This window comes from Scleropages formosus, chromosome 1 (genome assembly GCF_900964775.1).
Source record: "Scleropages formosus chromosome 1, fSclFor1.1, whole genome shotgun sequence".
In the NCBI taxonomy this organism is placed as follows: Eukaryota; Metazoa; Chordata; class Actinopteri; order Osteoglossiformes; family Osteoglossidae; genus Scleropages; species Scleropages formosus.
The window spans coordinates 11,418,604-11,430,525 of record NC_041806.1 but is presented as its reverse complement, the minus strand read 5'-3'; positions in this window follow the sequence as shown (position 1 = coordinate 11,430,525).

Below are 11,922 nucleotides of genomic sequence, written 5' to 3'. Positions count from 1 at the left end.
ATCCTTCATAGACAAATTAATCATTATGTGGTGGTTTATTGAAAGATCTTACTCATCATTCTCACTAGTGAATGTAGACTGTACATGAATTACACAACAATAATAATAATAATAGTAATAATAATAATAATAATTTTTCATTATTATTATTATTATAATGATTATATTATAAAGAGATCATTCTGATGGTCAGTGAAAAGTATATATTATATATATTATATGTTTATAGTTCTATGATAAGAAGCAATTAACACACACACACGCACACATTTTGCTGGAGTTTTATACATTACAAAACTGTTTCGAAAAAGTTACATGTATATGGTCGGACAAAAATCTGAAAATTAAAAATTAATGTGACTCCGGTTCGCTCGGTCTTACATTAGTTAAGATGCTCAACTTTCTGGTAAAACGAGTTAAATTCCATGTTATTTTTTGCATTTATTTTGAATTGTTTCCACAAACTGTCGAGTTTGTTATTGAAAAAAGATAGTTATGAAAAATGCTGGAGAACCATTAATTATTCTTTTTTAAAGACAGATGAAAAACTTATTTGTCTGTGTGTCAGACGGAAGCACAGAGCTGTGTGTGAGGAGCCAACAGCGTAAAACACAGTGCTGAGGGACATCGACCATCATCATCGCTCAGTCTGTTTTCATGGTCCCAGCTTGTTTTTCTGGGTTACGATATTTTGCTTTATATTTATTTTAACACTATAAAAACTATAAAAACTCTGTGCCTAAACACCAATGCAAAAATAAGTATAATCTTAGAAAACAAATTTGTCGCTTAAAAAACAAACAATATGCTTGTTTATTTTTGCAAAACCATTCTTTTAAAATAAGGCTGAAATGTATTCTTGGTTTTAAAAACAAATAATGGATGACGCAGTGTATAATCCCTGATACAAATAACTAAAAAGAAAAGGAAAATATTAAAATAATAAAGTGCGAAAAACTCTTGTTGTCTGTCTCCTTTGCCTGTGTATGGGTGTATTCTTAGTGAATGGTGTCACATACAACCGCTGGTAATTGTGGATAGCGGATACACACACACACACACAGACACACGACAGGGGTCATTTGTATCGATGTGCAGTTTGGCTTTTCTTCCCCACTTCCTTCTCCTGCAGGATCAGAATTGTGGTGTGTGATTAAATATTGATTTTGTTTAATTAGTTTTCAAGTAGACTATCCTGCTCTCTGACGGCGGACACGTCTTTCTTCAGTCACACAGATGGAGCTGGACACGGCACCACATACACACACAGGACACGTCAGACTGACTGCGCGCTCGTATACACTCACGCACACACACACACACACACACACACGCACTAAATACACTTAAACGTCTGTCATGATCGCAACATTCAAATTTAAAATATATGTATAAGCTGCATACAATAATATCTCAAAAATATACAATTTCCAGATTTTTAGTAAACAAGGTAAAAAAAAAGGTTTTTTTATAGAATAATTTCCATTGAAACAGCCACAGATCTGTCTTTCAACTGAACACGGACGGAGCCAAAACCAAGGAGCCGAATGAGTGAGTATTATTCGCTGGACAACGCAGCTGCCTCCCTATCGTACGGAAGCGTCAGCTGGTGGAATCCATGTGTTTGTTTGATAGACCATGAATGATCACGTTGTTTTATCCTTCACTTTCTTGGTGCTCGCGTGCGCCAGACCCCTGCCACCTCTTTCTTTCTGCTCTCTCACAGAGGAGCGCTCGGTATCGGGCGCCGAGGCATGGAGCAGTGAATGGGGGCTCCTCTGCAGAAAAGACACAGCGCCATCTAGCGGTCAGACAAAGAGTCGGCCGTGCATCGTAAAGGGTGAACGAAGCAACTGCTTAGAACATTCTTATTTTTATTGTAATTCTTCTTATTGTAATTTCGTCCTTGGTCAAGATAAATTTGTGTTAGTTTTTAATAAAAACAAAACAAAGTGCTTATAAGAATAACACTCAAACGATGACAATATAGAAGAAAATACACACACACACACACACACACACATTTTCAGAACCGCTTGTCCCATACGGGGTCACGGGGAACCGGAGCCTAACCCGGCAACTCAGGGCATAAGGCTGGAGGGGGAGGGGACACACCCAGGACGGGACACCAGTCCGTCACAAGGCACCCCAAGCGGGACTCGAACCCCAGACCCACCAGAGAGCAGGACTGCAGTCCAACCCACTGCACCACCGCACCCCCTACATTCATTCAACAAAAGAAAAGTATGAACAATGCAACAGCTAAAAAAAAATAATGATTTTTACCTGCCAAAATTCATCTGGCTTTTAGGAAATCATTTGGCATTTTTTCTTCTCATAATGGCTAAGTTAATGCTATCACATTCCATTGTTTCCCATTCACTTAAGCTGCAATCAAGGTGGCTGCCAAAGGGTTTAGTGATTTCACATGTTGCACACATGAAGAAAAACCTTACACCAGAGGAACACTTTTGGATAGCCATACCTGACTAAATCAGAACACAATTTGGTGTGTAATAACTATTTATGATTAAATAAAGGAGGGATCCAATGAGCAGCTCAATTGATTTGTGCATATACAGTATTTAGAAGATTAAAACTTCAGCAAGTATGTTTAGAACAAATCATTTTAGTCTGTGCAAGTCCCAAGGTGCACATGAAATAATTTCTGGATCATATTCTCTTTTGCTTTGTATATATTTTTTTGTATTATAATGTGTCAGAATGGACAGAGGACAGCAAATGCACATAATCAAACCTTCAGTCTGACTTCTACTATGACAAATTTACAAGACTCTTTTGTCCATGGGTTCCACTGAGAAGTGAAGAGTCTTCTAAATCTGAGATCAATACCTACCTTTAGCATCATACCCATAATGCTATGTTGTGTTACTCCACATATATGAAAATTTCAGTTCACCAGTTTAAAAATGATTGAACTTGAGAGATGTTTAGGTATGTCAAGGGATACAGCACCACATGATGTGTCCTGGCACAGGCAACCATTTCTTATTACTTTTTTTAAAGTGTAGTACAATCATATAAATGATTGCATTGATTTATTTCCCTTTTTTCTAGACTTCAGGCTTTTTAAGACTTTTATTAAGCACTTTTACAGTCACAAAAAAGACTTTTCTAGAGTGTTTTCCTTATAGACTCTAAAGACTCTCAGTAGAATGTATCCATCTCTAACATTTGCTTCCAACTGTGTGGCTGCACAGCCTCTTGTCTTGGGATGGAAGTCTGGAGTCAGCGCATATGCCAGTTTCAAAGTTAAACCCTCCAGAGAGGTCAAAGGTTAAAAACTAGCCATTTTTGAGAAAGGCTTCTGTGACTGATCTGACCCCACTGGCTCTCTAGAAGAAGTGAAACAAGGCAGGTTTGGAACTTGACGGTGGGGTCAAAGGTCAGGCATCGAGGACAAGCAAATGGAGCTTTTGGAAGTCGGCAAGCATCACTTTCCCCTTTCTGTCAGTTTGCAAGATGCAGAGAGCAGGAAGTTACCAGTGTGAGAGCAGAGGTGCTGTGGACCTTGCCTGTTGTGTGCAGCAAGAGCACTGAAGATGACCGTGACAAGGCAGGCGGAGATGAAACCCATTGTCCCTTTTACACCACTGTGCATGTGCCTCTTCGTTTAAAAATGGCTGCACAGTGTGTATGTACTCAGATAGAAAAATATTGCAATAGATAGATAGATAAAAAGATTGCAATTATATGAAATAGACTCAGACAGGAGGGGGCCATAAATAACGACAGACAACTGGCAGAAAAATGAGAAAGTCAGCTCTGGAGGATCACGTGACACACCATCAATTACAGTGGAGTGAAAGGGGTTTAGTCCCTTGGGTTGATATGAGCAAGAAAGAAAGAGGAGGGAAGGAAGGGAGAGAAAGAAAAAGAGAGAGTAAGGAGTATAAACAGTCAGGTTCACAGTCGATCTCAAACGCACCAGCCTCTCAAGCAAAGGCCTCAGCTCCCCACAGATGTAAACAAACCCATGGGCTTTTACTTGTTAAATGATTATTTAATGAATGCATTTTAAAACATGTTATGGAGAACAGCTTCATGCTCCAGGGAGTTTTTCACCCTCTTCTTTCCAGGAAAATCCCCAAATTAAGTGTCCTCTTGAACAGTTCAAGTGAGCACCGTGCCCAAGGATCTCCTACTGAGGGAAGTTATGGAGAACCGGCATATAGGAATCCTTATGTGTTTGTCTCGTTCTAATAACAAGGATCAAGATTATTGTTGGTTTTTTATTGTTTTTTTTAACCATCACCAATTACACTGTTAAAGCCTTTATCCAGAGACTTCCACAGTTAATGTTTTTAAACATTTGCATTGTAATTTATGCAGCTGGGTATTGAAAATGGGATTACTAGATTTCTAACATGTGGACTATCCTCAGCAGTAATTTTCCTTGACCTGCACATATTTATGGAACCTGTTTGTGTGCCTTAGAGGTATGTATTGTCCAATGAAACAAAAGGTTGCAGGTTCTGTTGTGGCCCATGTGTGTCTTCAAAGGGACAGGAAATGGGACAAATTGGTCTTTCTATCCCAGGTGTGATAGTACTCCACTAAATCTGTGACTCTGAAATTCTTACCACTTTGGATTGTTCTTGATCTGAATAATAAAGATATGTTTCACAAGTCAATAAGGGGTTAGCAAGAAGCTTTCTAACTGTGTAATTTGCTCCCAGTGTTTAATAATAAGAGAAACTGACTGGTAAACAGGGTTCAAAGCATCTCCTCTTTAATCGCAAAGACAAAGCAGTACTGGATTTAATATCGTCATATAGTAGTTATGTGTTTTCAGGAAATACACATACCTGGCATGAGGGGTACCATAATTCCACAAACTGGTCCACAGATCTGCATGGCAGGCCTGTCCTTCAGTGTGTCAGTCAGTCCTGAGCAGTCTCAGCGTGTTGACATACAGTGCCATTCCTTCCCCAGCTCCATGCCCCACCCCCACCGATGAGTCCAATAACTCTCAGCCAGGAAGGGGCCTGCAGGGCCTCATTAGGCTGGGCGGGAACTGTGCACAGACATGTGTGTCTGTGTGTGCGTGTGTGCGCATGCGCATGCGCGCAGATGTGGAGGATCATCTGGACAAAATTAGCACCAGACAGAGAGACTGAGAGAACAGAGAAGCTGGGATCTAGCAGTGAAAGCAGGGAGGATGCTGGGAAAGAGAGAGGCAGGAATAGAGCGGGAGGAGATCCAAGACGTACAGAAGGAGTAAGGAGAGGAATAAGGAGAGCCATGACCCAGAGGGTGTCAGAACTGAGCAAGGACACGCAGCTGCTGGGTATGTGCACTATGGAAATTAAGGTGCACTGGAGCCCAGAGAGTATGCGAATGCATGTACTTTGTGAGGCCTGCTCCTGTTACATCAGAGCACAAGAGATGGTGCCAGGACAGGGCTGAGGATGCTCTCCATAGGGCATATCCCCACTGCTGACCACATGTGGTGAAAGAAAAGAGAAAGTGCAGGGGAAAAAATATAACACACTAGAAAAGGGTCAGCATAAGGAACTGTTCAGTTATGCTTTCATGCTTTATTCACAAGCATTTAAAGGAGTTGAAAAGGAATAAAAGTGTTTCAGCTGCTGCAGAGTCTCATCTCAGTATGTTGTTGAAATATCCTAGTACATTTAGGAAGACGTGAGGATACGTATGTGGGTAGCAGTACGTGACCATATTTCTACTCAGTTGCCTGATCTCGGTTTCCTCTTAGTTCAATAGGAAGAACACACTCGGCATCCCAGCTTGCACAACACGCTTGATGGGCTAAGGTATGACTATCCCATCAGGCACCAGCCCTCTGTGTATCCCTTTAAACTGCTCAAACACCAAACCAGTGTAGGGTGAAAGATAATCACTATCTTCAGTAAATGTAACAATGCACACTTTTGCCTGTATTTTACTGGGCTGGTGTTCATCTGGTTTTCACCACCAAAGAGACTGAGCGAAGTTGTCATTTTACATGGATCAAACATGACTTTCAGGACATTTTCACTTTACTACCACACAATGGGTGGGACCCTAAACTTGGCAATAATAACAGGACACACATGGGGAAGATTTGGGTATAAACTGCTATATAGAAATGTGCTGATTTTTCAATATTTTGTGTTGGCGTAATGCCTGTCAGCCAGGCACCATCCCCTGTGGGCTGCTATCAGTTCCACCCATAGTACACAAGTTTGATTGCCCCTGGAGATGCTGGTTGTTTTCTAGGGTCAGCATGATGATGTCTTGGCAAGTAGAGGTACATTTTTTTACTGTGACATACCGGAAATTGACTTGCTCTGTCCAATAGAGATATCACTGTTCTACCCTTTTCCAGTACCCATTTGGGCCATAGACACAGAAATCAAAATTTTCAGGAGCGGATGTGGGCCTGACATATTTGTATCCGACTATTAAGTGTTCATAAGACACAGAGAAGGTTACTACATGAGCTCTGCCTTCATGGTTCCAACTGTCCAGCACAGAGGAAGCAGCATCATGCTGTCAGACTGCTTTGCTGATCAGTCAGTGATCTTTACCAGCTTTACAAGTGATCTTTACTGAATCCATCTCAATAAGCATATCATAGCATACATCAGAAACATCATTCTATCAACCCCAACAAGTACTCAAATTTCTACAAAAACTACCTGCTGAAGAAGGGCAGTGAAGGCCAACTCAACCTAATGACCTGGAAGTAAAACATTGTCAATTATCGAAAAACTAGTTTCCAGTAAGCCTACTCAAAACATTGGACAGTAGTGTACTTTTATGTCACATACATGTACGTTCCTGTCTGCTCTACTGAGGCAATGTCTGCTTTGAGTGCTTTTCCCAGTTTCATTTTTTTCAATACTTTTCCTTTTCACCTCATCACCTTCCCTTTCATGGGCCACATTTGGCTCAAGAAGTAGAAGAACATCAATGTTTCTGTTCTTTGATCATATCCTGCTTTCTGGGTTCAGGTTTGGGGTTTTCACATCCATGTTTGACCTGACCCAAGTTACAAGAAGTGCCAGTTCCCTGCTTCTCTCAGGACTGCTGGAGGTGGTTTCCCAGTAGTCAGCCCTAGACAACCTCTCTGTCACTGACAGGGTGCTGAGCTGGGTGACCCTTCTGCCCCAGAGTTTCCATGTTGTGCTTTCTTCTTCTAAAATAGATCACCATGAGGCAGCCCACAAAGACAGAGCACTTCCCCTCCAGTACCAGCTTCCTGTTGGGGGAGGTGCCTCTGTTAAAGCCCTGGCCAAGCTTGTCACTTACTACAGTGTTTTTCAGAACAGCAGGTCGGGGGGGTTAAGCAGCATCTGTCAACCAAAGGAACACGATGGAGAGCAGGGGTGGTGGGGAGCTGGGGGTGGGGGTTGGCTGCTGCTGTATCGGTCATACCCGGCACATCCCCTCCTCTTGCAGCACTACAGGAAGGAACCTCAGGGGGCACGGAAGCAAACAAAGAACTCTTATTTCATCGAGGCTCTAAATCGGCCTCAAAATAACTTCCCATAGGAGTTGGTGGCAACTGAAGGCAAGCCCTCCCCCAGGTTACACAGTACTGTTTCAGGTTGAAGAAATTTATCAAAGGCAAACTTCATTTAGAAAGTCCCTTTCATACATACATTTACAGCCTTTTATACTGGACATTTGCCATGGAGTACAGTTATTACTTTAGTTTAATTATGCAGGTCCAACCTCCTCTAGATGGGTCAGTCAACTACTCTGCCCCATGTATACAGCCTAGTTTCCCTTTTCACATTCTCTGGGGGAGTGTTGTCTAGCTGACTATCTTTGCAAGCTTTGATTTTGCTTGGGGATTATGAAATTCTATACAATGGGAGGATTCCTGTTAAAAACAAATAATTAAAAAAAGGTATGCTGTACATAGTCAGACACACACTGAGGAGTGCCAGCTTATATTCAAGCCTTTTCATGCTGCACTGAGCTGATGCAATGCACAAGGCTGTTCTCAGTCTCCTTTTAGAAACAATATTTTCAAATATGCTTCAATGCCTGTTCTGGTAGAGATACGACTGTTTCCTCATGATACGACACAATCATTCTTTTCCAGTAACAAAAAAAGGTGCCTACAGGATATCTTGCCCAACAACCCAGCCATTCTTCTTGCTCACATATTGATTCTGTTGGCCGTCTGGTCCTTGGGCAGCTTGAAAAGCCCTCTGCCTGTGTCTCCAGTTATGGTACCTTGGTGATCTACGTAGCTCAAGGGTAGGTTGAAACCGGCAAATGGCTGGGAGTGCCTGATGTATCTTCCAACAAACCTCGCTCTTGGGTGTCACAAAATCCAGTTTGTATTTTCACAACAAGTTTCACCATGGTCCTCCCTTTCTAATTGACATCGCTGGCTACCAGTCCTGTCAGAACAGTGATTATCCAGTTAGCCTTGGATTTCCCTTTTTTCTGTGCCAAGTAGGGTCGCGGTGGCAGTAGGGAGAGCAGAGAGGCCCAGCTGCCCCTGTCCTCCACAACTTCCTCCAGCTCAGCCTGGGGGATCCCCAGCCATTCCCAGCCCAGCTGTGAGATATAATCCCTCCAGCGGGTCCTAGGCCAACCCCAGGGCTTCATCCCAGTTGGCCATGCCTGGTATACCTCCAAAGGGCGGCGCCCAGGGGGCATCCTTATCAGATGCCCGTACCATCTCAACCGGCTCCTCTCAATGTGGAGGAGTAGCAGCTCTACTCTGAGTTCCTCCCGGAAGTCCGAACTCCTCACCCTGTCATGGAGAGTGATTCCCAACACACTGTGGAGAAAACTCATTTCAGCCGCTTGTATCCGTGATCTTATTCTTTTGGTCATTACCCAAAGTTCATGATCATAGGTGAGGGCAGGGACGTAGATCGACCCGTAAATGGAGAGTGTCGCGTTATGGCTCAGCTCCCCCTTCACCACTACAGTCCAGTACAGCGACCGCATTACTGCTTCCACTGCTCCCAGTCTGCGGCCAATCTCAAGGTCCCTTCTCCCCTCACTCATGAATAACACCCCAAGATACTTCAACACCTCCACCTGGGCAAATTCTTTCCTCTTACCTGGAGGGCGCATGCCATCCTTTTCTGTGAGAGAACCATGGACTCACACTTTGAGGTGCTGATCCTCATCCCAACCACTCCCTGGGAAAGTTTATGCCAGGGTGCTGGAGAGGAGGCTCCAGCCAATAGTTGAACCTCAGATTGAAGAGGAACAATGCGAACTCCACCCTGGCCGTGAAACAGTTATTTAATTGAATTATTGCAGAGACAGCAGAGCGGTTAGCTGGAAAAGTTTAGGTGATTGTTGATCGGGTTATCTTTGTGCATTTTACCAGCAGTATGCAGTTTTAGAAAATTGTTCACAATAAACGCAACACATTCAGTGGATCCCTAGTTTGTTTATTTCTCATCCTGCAGAAAACTGATCAGACAAAAGTGGGAATTACCACTTCCAGAAAACTGCCATGGGTTTTCCGAGCACAATCTAGAGCAGGACAGCAAAGGTAACAGGTGTTATGCAATTTGTGTTGTTTTCTGAGCTGTGTATCACACTGAAAAGTATTACATAAGCAGATGTATTTTTTTTTTATTATTATTATTTTATGCTGCCTAGGTCTCTTGAGAGCTACATAAACACGCACAGTCATGCCCAGCAGGATCATTCAACTCCCTGTGTACACTTCAATTCTGCAGACCTAACTGTAAACCCTGAGGGAATCAGTGGCAAATGAAAAGTGTTGTTTAATTGTTTTGAGCCCCATGCCTCCAGAATACATTCTAAATGGGGGGACACATGCTTGTGTTCATTGCTGAGTAGGGCGCCTGAGGATTGCTCTGTGTGGATACAGATACGTGAAGATCCCCACCTCCCCCAGCACCCTCTGTGTCTCATCCTCCATCCGCGGTATTACCTCCTTGGTGAATTCGATCCAGCAGAACGGCTCCTGGTGAAAGTTGGTGAAGATCCTCCTCTCTTGCTCCGAAGGATCAGAGGGACACAAGTTTGTTTTACTGCATCATACAGAGTGTAAAAGTAGTGTAACACACACATATTCACACTAAAGGCAATTTAGAGCCACCAGTCCACCTGAAACACAACTTTGGAATGTGGGAGGAAACCAAAGCACCCAGAGGAAACCCACACAAACAGGAATATGCAAACTCCACCAAATTACATGATGGAAATGCTCTGATGAATGATGAAAATAATAAGATGCTGGAAATTAACTAAAAATGCCTTTTTTGCATCTACATTATTCACTCAGCAAACACTTTTCTCCAAAGAAACGTACATCTTATAGAAAATACAATGTGTGCATTATATTAGCAGAAAGAAACATAGATGCATGATTCTAAAGTATACACACACACACACACACACACACACACATTTTCAGAACCACTTGTCCCATACGGGGTCACGGGGAACCGGAGCCTACCCGGCAACACAGGGCGTAAGGCCGGAGGGGGAAGGGGACACACCCCAGACGGGACGCCAGTCCGCCGCAAGGCACCCCAAGCAGGATTCAAACCCCAGACCCACTGGAGAGCAGGACTGCGGTCCAACCCACTGCACCACCGCACCCCCTGATTCTAAAGTAGTTAGTTTGTTATTTTCCACCATATAAACCAATGTTCATCACACAAGTAGCTGCATAAAACTTTATCAGAATGTCCATGATTCCTGATCACTTTCCTAGTATTTTTGTTTTTTTTTTTTGAGATACATATTAAACATATATGTTACATTACAGGAGTAACATAAGTGTTTTTCTGGGCATGATCTTAAAGTCATCGTGTATGAACATTTATACCTTACATGAACTTAAAAGATCATAGTCAAAGTAAGTCCAGAAGAGCTGAGTTTTAAGATTCTTTTTAAATGTGAACAGAGATTCAGCAGTTTTGAGTGAGAGTGGAGGTCGTGCCACCACAACAGAAGTGGAACCAAGAACCTTCATATTTTCCCTTTCGTGCATGGGACCACCAAGTGGGCAGGTGTGGAAGAGCGTAGTAGTCTGGTTGGAGTGTAGCGGATGATCAAGTCTTGTAAATAGCTGGGAGTAGTTCTATTTATGCATTTGTAGGCCATAACCAGGGTCTTAAATTTGATCCGGGCAGCTATAGGAAGCCAATGCAGAGAAACGAGTAGAGAAGACACATGGGAACGCTTCAGCAAGTCAAACACAACTCGAGCAGCAGCATTCTGTATCATCTGTAGAGGTTTTATGGCATTAACAGGAAGGCCGGACAAGAGAGAGTTGCAGTAGTCCAGATGGGATGTCACCATGGCCTGGACATGTAGTTGCGCAGAGTCTGTTGTGAGGTAAGGAATGGATCCTGCGGATATTATGCAGGATGTATCTGCAGGTCCGGGTTGTGGCTTTGATGTACTTACACACACACACACACACCTTTCTGAAGGCCTGAGTTGATGCCGTTGGACTTACTTTAAGAGACAGGAAGACAGACTTACTTTACTGCCCCACTGTTTATAGCAGAAACACAGGCGCAAGAGCTAATTTTTGTATGTCAATGCATGATAACTGGCTGAACAGTGATGGGCAGTCTGTCAACCTACCATTTCATTGTCAAGCGTACTTAAGTCAAGATCATTCTCCCCTTAGGGCCACTTCCAACTAATACAATTCATTATGGTGGCCTTATTCAATTCACTGGATTCATTCAACACTGTTGTGCTATTTGAAACACATTTGAAGCCACTTACTTCGAACAAATGTTGAATATTGAATATAATGTATCCAGATTCAAAGAAGAGCCCCTTCCACAATGACCATAAGAATAACGCTGTCCACTCTCCCATTAGTGTGTGGGAACCGTATCCTATCAACAGCTGACAGGTCATCACCTGCTCCCCTACCACACACCTGACATCTCCATATATAGTATATATCCCAGGTTT